This window comes from Hakea prostrata, chromosome 9 (genome assembly GCF_041222555.1).
Source record: "Hakea prostrata isolate BN-2017 chromosome 9, UWA_Hpros_2, whole genome shotgun sequence".
NCBI classification, from domain to species: Eukaryota; Viridiplantae; Streptophyta; class Magnoliopsida; order Proteales; family Proteaceae; genus Hakea; species Hakea prostrata.
In genome coordinates, this window is record NC_142608.1 from 52570159 (window position 1) to 52581331 (window position 11173).

The following is an 11173-nucleotide window of genomic DNA, read 5'->3' on the forward strand; positions in this document are numbered from 1 at the left end:
CTTAATTTGGATGACTCCTTCCTCATCATATGATTGTATCTTTTTATCCAAGTAAATAATGCACAATTATGCATATAGGTAATATAGACCCTAAAAAGGGAGAGAGAAAAAATCAAATAATAAGATATACATAAAACAATAATTATTTTTACTAAAACATATTTTACTCTAAAACAAATAAAGCCTATGAGACTAGATGGATTAAACCACTTTCATCACTCTAACATTAAAATAAATTAGTTCTCAGTCTTTGAAGGAGCTAAATTCTAACCCCCAAAGAAAAGAGTTAAAAGTCAATTACTATGTAACCAGTGCAATCATTGAATATAAAGAAAATATTATTAGACCATTTTCAACATATTACTAAAATTACCAAAATATTATTTATAACATTCTAATAAGTATAGCAAATCATTCTTATCTTTTGTAAGGATACAAATCAAATTCTCATACGGTAAAATCATTTTTGTATACTCTTAGGCACATAAGTAGAGTCTACAAAACGAATAGATTCATCTATATATAAAAGGTATATATTTTGTAAGGATACAAATTAAATTCTCATACGATAAAATCATTCTTGTATACTCTTAGGCACAGAAGTAGAGTCTAGAGAGGAATAGATTCATTTATATATAAAAGGTATACATGACTAATTCTTGTCCAAGAACCTTATCCAATCTTACACCTTTCAAGTGATTACAAATAATGCTTTGATTGAAGTGACTACTAAATGATCAGAGATGCTTAGTCGGATTTTCGCCACATTTCCATCACTATAGTGTTTTTTTTTTAAATTTCATTGTTGGATAAGAAATCCCCATATGGATAAAGTTGAACTTAATTTCAACTAACTTTTGAAATCGTATATGTTCATATGTAAAAATATGATTGATAGACATGATTATATGAGAAATAAGTCCACAACCTCCAACGAAATTTTTTTGTCTTTGGAAAGCTAGTCATTGAATCGTGGTCCATGCCTCATGATGGTTTATGAGATTACAAAGCATATGATATATGACTGTAAAAAAAAAAAGGAAATAAGACAAGCAAGTACGTACTCATATAAACAAATTCATGGGCACTTGAAGAAATTAAAGTGGAAAACTTAATCAGGACCCAATCACTGGAGCTTGGGAATCTCTTTGGGGATCATGTAAGGAAGGTTTTCCACATCACCATAATAATTGTGTGTCTCTTTCTTGTTTCTTTTCATTTTCATATACTTCTTTTCGATGATATGCATGTGTTTGATTTTTTATTGGTTGATATTACGTTACATCTTGTTCAATGAGTTTTTTCGTTTCTTTTTTAGGGTAAGAAGCATTTCATTGAGAAAAAAGGCAAGACAAGCACAAATCCTCCCGACAAGCATCAAGAAGTCACAGTGTAGCAAGGGGCCAAGTTATCTTAGTTGCCAACTGTTGAGGTATTTGAGTCATACCCAACTTATGTTGAAATATTCAAGTTCTACTCAACTTATGTTCTAATATAGGCCATCAGATTAGTTACGATCTAACGGTGTAATGTGCATTTGTGAGAGAGTCAATTACCAATAGAACCCAGGTGTGGTTCTATAAATATTAGTTGGAAGCAACGGTCTGAGTATTTCAATCTAGATACTCAGGGTGTAACGCTTTAAGCAACCTCTTGCTTAAACCCTCACTACAACAAAAACCCCTTATAGCTACAGATAGTTGGCTACGGTTTTTTTAACTGAAGCTACAAGTCTCTTCTAACTACAGTTTTTCCTTGTGTAGTAATTTAAAACAATTATTGCTGCAGTATGTAACACCTGTAGTAAAAAATATATTTATAGATGTGCTTGTAAAAGTGTAACTAAAAATTGTAGTAATATGAACAACTTTTTACTACAGTATTCAAAACCACATTAATATATTACTTCTAACTGCAAAAGTATAACTACAGTTATAAATTGTAGTAATTTAAAATATTTTTAAATACGATATTCAAGACCATAGTAATAAAAAAACATTGTAACTACAGAAACAAAACTACAACTAAAAATTGTAGTAATATATTGAACTTGTTACTATGGAAATAAAAGTATAACAATATCAATTTTTTTAGCTACTAAAACATAACTACATTTTGGAATTGTAGTAATATAGTTTCTATAATAGCTGCAATATTTAAAATTGTAGTAACAATTTATTTTTAGCTGCGGAAATAAAACTGCGGTTAAAAATCGTAATAAATACGTTCCCTCTAACTGCAAAAATATAACTATAGTTATGTATTGTAGTAATTTAATATATTTTAGATTTTAGTATTTAAACCACAACAATAAAAAAAACGTTATAACTACGACAATAGCTCTAAAGTTAAGAATTGTAGTAATATGAAAAACTTATTGCTGTGGTAATTAATAATGTAGCAACATCATTTTTAATGACTAGAATAAAACTACAGGTCGGAGGGTGGAACCCAAGATAGACTCGACCCTAGCAGGGTCAGGTATTATGTAACCTTAACTCGCCCTTCAGGTCAAATTTGCCCCGGCTTAGGGGGGTTAGGGCCGGGATGGGTCAAGTGGGTTTTATTGACACCCATACATTTCAAACATGGAAAGAGGGTCAGAGGAAAATTTTTAAAATTTTTAGAAGGGAACGGGGGGATATTCAATTTTTTTGGGGTGGGGGGGGGGGGGTGGAATGGTGAGTCCAGATCGTCTCTCCTGACGGTTATTGACCACAAAATTATAGGGGGACCCACAAGGTTAAGTGATGAGATTTATTTTTTTAAAATATTTTATTATTTTTCACTTGTGGGTCCCACGTAATTTGTGATTGTAAAGCTGTCATCAAAGGAGATGATCCACACTCGGACATGATCCCCTTGCCCCCAATGTAGCTTCACTCATGGGAGAAGAACAAATTGGATTTGAAATTTCAAATAGAAGCCAAAAGGTAATTTCTGAAGTTCAATGTTTCTAAACAAACTCTTTTTCCAACCTCAAATACAACTAGTCAAATACAACCTGGCTAGTTGTATTCCCCCCCCCCCCCCTCTTAAATGTTACTCTTTTAATTGTCTAGTAATTTATTCATGAGGGTCTCTACTGTTTTTCCAAAGAATCTATTGTTATTTATATATAGATTTAGTGTTGTCTACTGATATTCTTTGCCAACTGAACAACCATGTGAGTTGGTCATAGCAATTTAAGTCTGTATAAGACACTTATAGTGGATATAGGTCAAGTTCCCTATAGGGAAATCTCTTGTTCAGCAGTTCAGGTCACTTTAAAGGAATAAGTCATTTGCTAATTGTGTTTTGTGATCTTTGGTTAAAAACAATTATTCATTACAAATAAAAGGCGAATGGGTGATGCTTTTTAATTTTAATTTGTGGCGGTTTATTTCAAATATGGAAGAAATTTAAAGAAGGCATCCGAATTCGAATCCGAAACTTTATCGAATATCCGATAATAATCTGATCCGATAAACTATCTGATTATTGATTGGTGATTGTCATTTAAATTTTTTTTTTTTTCAATTTACAAATTCCGCTTACCGACTACCGGTTTCCGAATCCAATTATTAGCCATGTTTTAGAAAAGTGTTTAATACTTTACTCTAACCGGATAATTTTTATTTCCGATTATCCAATTACCGGTTTTCGGAATCCAATTATAATCCATTTTCAGAGAAAAATGTTTTTATCCGGATATTATCTGATCCCGATAAGTAATTATCCGAATTCAAATTCGGTTGCTTAACGGACAGAGACACACTTAAATGAATACGAATATGAATTTAGAGGCAGATTTTGGCTATCCAAGCACTGTGGAAGATCTTTATTTAGGGGGCAGTTTTCATGAAACTTCTCGAAATTATTGTATCTACTTAAATTAAACCGCCAGCACCTCCCAAAATAAACCCGCCCAAATATGGCGCCCTTTTCCCCCCTAATTTCCCCCTCTCGAAGACGACGTCGCTGTCGTTTCTCTCCCATTGTGTCTCTCAACTCGTCTCTTGCTCTGGCTCACTCCAAATCTCCTTCTATCCCGTGTTCGTCGATCTCTATCTTTCGCTTTTTCTTCTTCACCCCATTCCCTTCTGCGTACTTTCTCTTTTTCCTCTTCTTGCAGCCCGCCACACACTCGAATTTGATAGTTAGGTTGTGAGGAAGCCTGGAACAACACATACGAGTGTTAGAGAAGAAGTATCCTCAAGCAGGAATAATGTTAGAGAAGAAATATCTTCAAAGTGATTACTGCTTAGGTTAGTGTTTCCATCTCTTATTGTTGTTTTCTTTATTTTGTAGTCTTTGAGTTTTTTTTCTGAAGAAAATTGTAATGCACGGTATGTGTTCGACGGATTTCTGCATCTCTCCAACAAAACATTCCGAGAAAAACATAGCAAGGTTTTTCTCTTCTACAGATGCTTTTGTGAGGGTCCATTTCCGTCAATAGTTATGCATCTTCTTCTACTCCATTGAATCTTCTCTTTCAAAGTCGAATACTACTATATAAGGAAAACGATCTATATTGAAGTTGCAGGTATTGTTCTGTATGGATTTCTCACTTTCCTTGTAATTTTGTGTTTTCGATTAGTCTGATCAATAGGAAACTCAGTTCTACTTTTGTTGTTGTTACTTGGTCAATGATTCGGGGAGAAGGGAAAACCAGCTTCTAGTGAACAAGGGGCCGTTCCACCGAATGCTACTTCGCTTCCATATGTTACTTCACATCTCCACCGGTTACTTTGTTTGGTTCTTTTTTAATTCTCTCGCATTCTTTCCTGAACTATGGGTTCCTTAATTTGGGATTGGAAGTCCAAGATGCCAGGAAATTCAATGCTTCATACCTGACGTTCACCTTGCATCCGGAGGTTTTGGCTGTTTCAAATAGGAGATCTAAGATTTTCTTCCTTTCAATATGTGAGTTTTTTATTTTCTTCACATCATGGTTACCAATCTCAAATGTTAAATGATTTTCAGTAACTCAAAGGTGAGCTTGAGGATAATAGCTTTTTGAACAATATTCCTTTTGACCATTTTCAAAATTCCCCTGTTTTGTCTTTGCTCTGGCAAATTCACAAGCCATGGAAGAGCATGCAATCTAATGATTCAGGTTAGAGGTTACAAGTGTATATCTATTTGATATTCTTGCTGCTCATGTGTTGCACTTCTTAAGTACCATTGCTGGTAGTTCGCATGTACTAGTATTATTCTTAGCTTTTGTCTCTCGGGATTGCTACTGATTCATTACCCTTTGTTTTGTATTTACATGGTGAATTTGACAAATTGTAGGTACAGGATTTAATTAGCACATTCCTAGTTCTATATGCATATATCCACAAATGCTAGCAGTTTTATGGGTGCTTTTAAGTGATTGGTGATTTCTCAGGTATGTGTTAATATGACCAAACAACCATCATTGGAAAGAGGGCTAGAAGAGAACATGCTGCTGCCTATCTAAAGGAGGGGCTTACAAAAGTGAAGTCGTTATGTTTAGGTTCTTATCAAATTTAGTTATGCTTTAGTTAATGCATTCTATCATGTGGCCTTGGTACTGTTAATATAAGACGGCAATCAAATCTTTGATTTGCAATGTTATGTGGGCGGATTTAGTGGTGGGCAAATTTGTGTGTAATGATAAAAGTCTACAGAAAGACCTTGAAGGCAAATATTTTGAACTTGTGAATCATGCTGTTCCTTATATTGGAAAATTTATTTAATTAAATGATTATGAAAATTAGCTGACAAGCTTAAATAGACACATGACATCAACAACATACGCCCCCTTTGCTTATTTGGAGTTACATAGCAATCAAGTCAATGATATTGCTAGCATATTTATGCTGATGCATTTATTTTAAAATATTTTGGAGTTTGTTTCTCATTTTGACTTGGAAAACACATATCTTTCCACTTGTTTTAAAATGTATGAGCTGAATCATACAAGTCTTTTTGTGAAAGAATATACTGATGGCTCTGTTTCTTCTTCTTATTTGTTGGGCTTTTACTGGTTGTTCAATTCATTGCTTCTACATTGTAGTAGTTTACCTTGGTCATTAGTAGTAATAGCTTCTATTTCCATTATCATGTGTTTTCATTTTGTCATTTTACTTAATCTTTCTCTGGGAGTAAATACTTACTACATCTAATGTGAGGTTGTGAACTGTAGTTTTGTCAAGAAGAAGAAGAAGAAGATATTGGATGGTATTGTGCACGTTTAGTTTCTTGAAGCTTACAAGTCAGTCTCCTCAAATTTGAAATCAGCTGGTGAGGTTTTGGTAAGATTATTTGCAAATGTACAGAAAGCTTTGGGTTTGGAGTATCAGTTGAACAGACGCCAGTTGTTGAAGCTAATAATGCTGTTGCAAAAGCAGCAGAGTTCATCTATAATTTCACAGATGGAAATGAGAGTTTTAATGGTGGTAGCCGTGCTAATACATGTGAAAGCAGGTGACTTTGTTCATTATCCTATTTCCCTACTAACTTTTTGATTAATGCTTGTATACTTTCTTAAACCTTTTTGGAGATTTGTGTTGGTAAAATTATCAGGAGAAATGGGTTGTTAATAGACTTTATGATCTCTATTTTACTCATAGAGCACTTTCTACATTGTGCTTTCTATATTTTGCTAGAACTTAATTCCTATGGCAGGTGGGAACATGAGACATCTCATAGTGGAGGCTTGTATTGCAAGAAAGTTGATTGATAAGTTTGTGTACTTCTGGCCTGGTTATGTGCTTCCATCAGTAACCTTGTCCTCGAATCCATCACCAGCTCAAGGATCTCCTTGGATTGCCTTCATGGAAGGGGCTCCATTAGCTGGTCCTCTATTGAATGCCCTAACTACAACTCCTGTTTCGGCGTGATGTCAAAAGAATTTTCATATTACTGCTCATTTTAATGCATCCATTGTTTAGTCTAAAATCAACTTTGTTGCTTTCAGCTTAGAGGAGATTGAGAAGTTATATCACATAGCATTAAATGGGTCAAAGGAGGATAAGTCAGCATCTGCAAAGATACTATGTGGTGCATTTCTCACCTGTGGGTGATATCCAGGTACCTAGTGGTTTTGTATTATTTGTTGTTTTATTGGATTTCATGTTTTTGATTTGGCTCTACCCATGGCTATTTCCTGACAATATGAGCTTAACAGTATGACTCTAAGGATTTCCAAAAATTAGGATTCAAAGAATATTTTGATTGGCTGATGTGAACCAAATTCTAGGGTTTAGTTTGTAGGGATGTTGGCCTAGATTTAGGCTCACTCCAGGATCCTCTCTCAGGCACTCAACAGTCTTCTAAGGCTGTATGCATTTGTAATAGGAGGTTTCTTGGAGGAATTGGGGTTTAATGTTATAAGGTAATACCCTAGAAATGTTCCGCCAAGCTTAGGATTAGGTCATTCTGGTTTGAAGCTTGTAACCTTGCTGTAATTTAGATTTCAGGTCTGGAATTTAGGTCTAGGGTTTATTTGAAGAGGAATTAAGGTTTGGCTTTTACTGTTATGGAATTTAAGAATTGACAACTGATGTTAGAGTTGGGAAATTGATGCGTAAGAGTTTTTGGTTGGGTTTGGGAAGGGGCTGTTGTGAGTGTTTTATAGTTTCAGGTTAATCCTAGTAGGTTAAGGTCAATCCTACTTGAATTATGTTTAGGTTGAAGAGTCCTATTGAGGTTAGGATTCTTGGGAGGGAGTGAGGTTGGGATTGAGTGTAAGTTTTATACATAATCACCCATGAACATGCAAATGGACGTCCAATTGATGAGATTGCAAAAAAATAAAAAATAAAAATAATTGTATCTTTTCCTTTGTTTATTATTTTTTTAATCAAAATACCAGTCAACTAATTCTTTTTCTAAATAACCCAAGCATAATAAATGTGTATGATATGTATATTTTATATCTTAATTGCAGGAAAAAATCATGGAATAGAAGCAGAAATTGATGCCTCTCCAGGCAATGGCGAGATAATTGGGTCACTGACATCTTTTCTCAGGTGTTAAAGAAAGATAAACGTAGACGCATTCAATGGCTAGGATTGGGAGCTAGGCTTGTCTCTAAGAAAATAAAAGAGAAGATGTCCTTGAACAAGTTACTTTCTTGAAAAATAAAGTTAATATGTTAGAAGCTCAAGTCACCTGAATTTTATCGGTTGTTAAACAATCAAATCCAGATTGTCAAATGGAAGATTTTTCATCTGAGGAACAGGTAATATTACTAAAATTTTATTAATCTCTAAAGTTTATTTTATTCTTAAAACTCTATGATTCTTATTGTTATTGATTTTGTAAATATTGTATCCTTGTGATAGGGACTTAATCATTTTAATAGTCATGAAGTAAATCACCCTTCTAGGAGCAATGATGCATCTTTTCTCTTGAAGGTAATGTGATACTCTAAGCTATGAGTTTCTTATGAATTTTTGTTACAACGTTATTAATTGTTGTTTATTTATTTATTTTATATTGATTGCAGGATAATTTATTAAGAAGTTTATTCAGCCACCGCAGAGTTTCACACAGCATAAAGCAAAGGGCTTGGATCGACTAATTGATTCCAGTGTTTTTTTTAAGTGCACTTTGAATTTTAACACAAACCTTTTATCTTGATTTAAGTTTTAATTTGCAGTTATTCTAATTTGAGTCAATTGGATGACAAATAACTTCTTTTTACTTTTAATTGGTGTGTATAGATTTCAAATGACAATGAATTCAATAAATATGTATTTTGTTTCTATACATTTGTTGTGAAGAAGTGTATATATACTAATCTGTGTCTATATATGTTATAGCCTTTATAAAGAGTTTGTAGTTAAAAACTTCATAAGACAATCCACTTTAATATTGGTACCAATAAATGACCTGAATACATTTGTAGAATAAAATCTATAGTCACATCTTCATTGTGGATGAAATACCTACAAATAAATTTCTACATCTAAAGCATTGTAACAGAAACATTCGTAATTAATATACCGAAGCTATAGATTAGCCATGGAAATGTTAGTTGCTACAATGTGTATATCAAAAATTGAGATGCAAAAACATCCGCAGCTAAAAGATATATAGCCACGGAAACATCTGGCGCTACAATGTGTAGTTAGAAGTTAACTGCGGAATATCCACAGTTATATTTTTCGTAGCTATAGGCTAGCCGCGGTAACATATGTATTTATATTTTCCGCAGCTAGAGGATATATAAATGTGGAATTATTTGTGGCTACAATATGTGTAGGTAGAAGTTAGATGCGGAAACATCCACGGTTATTTTTTCCGTATCTATAGAGTAGCCGCGGAAACATCTGTAGTTATATTTTCCGCAGCTACATGATCTATAACCACAAAAATATCTGTCGCTTCAATATGTATAGCTAGAAGTTGGATGTGGAAACATATGTAACTAACAATCCGTAGCTATAGATATAGCTACAGAAATACCTGTAACTAAAAAACCATAGCTATAGACAACCTTGTACATGCAGTATTTTATGTGTAGCTACTGCGTTTGCGACGGAGCCTGTTGCGACAGATAATAAACCGCATGTAATCCGTAGCTATAGGCTATTACTATGGATTTCATTACATTTTACTGCGGAAAATTCCGCGGTTATATGCCCGTTTTGTTGTAGTGCCTAATCCTAACCCTAACACCAACAACAATGTCCACCTAGGTAAATTGTCTGCAATAGCATTAGACTGTCTAAAAATAAAAACATCCGATCAAACTATGAAAGACTGCGACAACGCTTTACAATCCTTGATCACCGCATATGCATCAAAAGGGAGCTGACCGAGCCTTGGAGCTCCGAAGCAAAGGACCAACTGCAAACAGTCAGTTTCAAACATAACATGACTCAACCCCGCTTCAATTGCCCCAAGCATCCCCACCTTGAGTGCCATTGCCTCACCACATAGGATAGAAGAACCAACTGCCAATTCAGAGAATGCAAATACATACAGGCAATGACTCCTAAGCCATGTTCAATGAGTTTTCAATATTTTGAATTCTATACAACCTAATTCACCATTGATCCTCTTGTTTGAATTATGACTACTGAACAAGAAAAGGGTGGCAATTATTTATTTCTTTAATGATGTGGAACCCATGACCTACTTAGGAAGGAGAATGGGATTTGGACTTTGCAAAAGTTCTGGTCAGCACAGGCAGTAAAAAAGAATTTTCCTACTGTATCAACAATGGAAGAGCCACCAAAGGAAGAGGAGACCCAATGACACTTAGTCTCAAACAGCTGAGGGCATCTGCAGCAGGCCCAGAAGGCAACAAGGACTTAGATCTAGATAGGGTTAGAGAACAAACAGATAAAAAGATGTAGATATAGAATCTTCTAGATCTCTGCAAAAGATGCAAGAATGGAATTTCAATACAAACCAGTAAAAAGAAATGGAAGTTCTTTATAAAACTACCATCTAGCACTAGCAAATGATAGACTATACAAGTGTAAGAAGTGTATTTAAAGTAAGTCCTTATAAAGGCAACAGGAACACCAAAAATTAAGATGATTGGAGACTAGCACAAGTGTGGAACTTTGTGTGTCAATCACATAATTAGAATTTATTTGGAATGGAGAATCTTCTTTTGGCACTGCAACACATCATCTCCTCAGCATGTAGGAAACTTTCAAAACATTGATAAAAAAAGACTTACTTTAGAGATCTATCTGACCCAAAAGGATCAACTTAGTTAGTCATATCAAATGGGATTAAGTTTAGAATGTGTATAGTGACTCATAAGATATCTCCTTATCTCCTAGTTGCTTTTATATTTTTGGGTTAAGGAATGAGTGGTGTGTAATTTGCATTAATTTTTGTTTGGGACATTATGGTGGAAAGAGTTGACATTTGGCATAGATGGTACCAAGGTATAGTGGAATGCAATGTCATCTATGCTTGGTTTTAATGTTTAATGGAACCATGATTAAATATTATGTGATCCATAAGTACTATTAACACATTAGATCATCATCTTCTTTATTCATTAGGTCATTTATAAAAGTGTACAGCTTGGTAGGCATGGAATAAAGATAGCTAATGAGTTAGTTTAATGTTGTTCATCCAAAAAACTATGTATATTTTTTATTTGATGATTTAAACTATGAGAATATGATGTAAGGTAGTGCCGAGCTTATCCTTATATATAAAGATTCTTTATTACAAACATTTGTGAAAA

At 34.1% G+C, this 11173-nt stretch overlaps 1 long non-coding RNA gene across 5 annotated transcripts; it reads left to right on the top strand.

Moving 5' to 3' along the window:
- Nucleotides 1-3968: 3968 nt before the first annotated feature.
- On the top strand, nt 3969-8773 carry LOC149005520 (uncharacterized). 5 transcript variants are annotated; one of them, XR_016175704.1, is made up of 6 exons: nt 3969-6037; nt 6155-6435; nt 6929-7041; nt 7901-8194; nt 8298-8369; nt 8462-8773. It is a non-coding gene; the product is annotated as an uncharacterized LOC149005520 (long non-coding RNA). The 5 variants fall into 5 exon arrangements; XR_016175707.1 differs by having other exon boundaries at nt 3969-4247; nt 5278-6037; nt 6155-7041; XR_016175706.1 differs by having other exon boundaries at nt 3969-4247; nt 4386-6037; nt 6155-7041; nt 8462-8772.
- The last annotated feature ends 2400 nt before the right edge of the window (nt 8774-11173 follow it).